Consider the following 1,720-nt stretch of genomic DNA (forward strand, 5'->3'; position numbering starts at 1 on the left):
TCAAAGGGTGGTTTGATTTTCAAATACCAGATGCAACTTCGATGTGGCACCTCTCTCGCAAAGCGCACGGTATTGCTTGCTCCCACCCTCTCGTGTCGGCACGAAGGGAATCCTAAGCTATGAATGCATGCCCCCTCCCCCTCAACCGAGGTTCACCTAGCAAAGTGCGAAGTAGCTAGCAGCCCCCCTCCTCCCTCGTGTCGGCACGAAGGGAATCCTAAGCTATATATGAATGCATGCCCCCCAACCGAGGTTCACCGTAGCAAAGTGCGAAGTAGCTAGCAGCCCCCTCCCTCATGTCGGCACGAAGGGAATCCTAAGCTATGAATGCATGCCCCCCAACCGAGGTTCACCGAGCTAGCAAAGTGTGAAGTAGAGCTAGCAGCCCCCCTCCCTCGTGTCGGCACGAAGGGATTCCTAAGCTATGAATGCATGCCCCCCAACCGAGGTTCACCTAGCAAAGTGCGAAGTAGCTAGCAGCCCCCCTCCCTCGTGTCGGCATGAAGGGAATCCTAGCTAAGCTATGAATGCATGCCCTCCCCCCCCCAACCGAGGTTCACCCTAGCGAAGTGCGAAGTAGCTAGCAGCCACCCCTCCCTCGTGTCGGCACAAAGGGAATCCTAAGCTATGAATGCACATGCCCCCCCTCAACCGAGGTTCACCTAGCAAAGTGCGAAGTAGCTAGCAGCCCCCCTCGTGTCGGCACGAAGGGAATCCTAAGCTATGAGCATGCCCCCCTCCCCCCCAACCAAGGTTCACCTAGCAAGGTGCGAAGTAGCTAGCAGCCCCCACCCCCTCGTGTCACCACGAAGGGAATCATAATTAAGCTATGAATGCATGCTCCCCCCCCCCAACTGAGGTTCACCTAGCAAAGTGCAATGTAGCAACCCTCCCCCTCCCCACACACACTTTCAGTCGGCGGGCCAGAGAGGCATATATCTCACCAAGATGGATCGTAAAACGGACCAAGAATAATCCACCTAGGTCGTACAACCTCTCTCTTGTTGTTGGTCAAAGTGATGGCCGTCCATGCGACCCCGGAGATGGGCTAGCTCGCCAATAATCACGCAAGTAGCTAGTCCCCGAAGACAACCACCGCATGCGTGTGGCCCAAACATATGTATGGAGAGGTGTGTTTTTGAGTAACAATGAACAACTTTGATGTGGCACCGTGATTTCCAACTAGAAATCCCCACACTGAGTGAGGGTTAGGTTGACGATGCATATGTATGTTACACCACACTTCAAGCCAACGACGGGGATTCATATATGCATGCATGCATGCATAGTATATGCGCTCAAACTTAATTAGGTCTGAATCTCACCATGACCTATACTACGATAACACGAACCAAATGAAGAATCCGCCATGGTAACCTATATTTTTGTTGGTCAAGGTGATCATGGATGTCCACGCGGGCCCATGAATATATAGGCTTGTCGCCGATAACCACGCGAGGGAGTGTATCGTTCGAAGGCAACCACTACATGCATATGTGTGGAGGTGATGCGTGCATGCATGGTTGAATACACAACATTGATCTGGCACGTGTGTCAAAAATCATACACTAGCTCCTCACACAGAGCGAGATCGGTTCATGATGGTATCGTTGTACTAGCCACTTTGACTCGATGGGAGGGATTCATGCGTACACATGCATGTGTGTGTGCTCAAAGTGTATCATGCATGTCATCCCAGAGCAAAAATAATAATCCCCTC

Source organism: Aegilops tauschii, chromosome 5 (assembly GCF_002575655.3).
Source record: "Aegilops tauschii subsp. strangulata cultivar AL8/78 chromosome 5, Aet v6.0, whole genome shotgun sequence".
NCBI classification, from domain to species: domain Eukaryota; kingdom Viridiplantae; phylum Streptophyta; class Magnoliopsida; order Poales; family Poaceae; genus Aegilops; species Aegilops tauschii.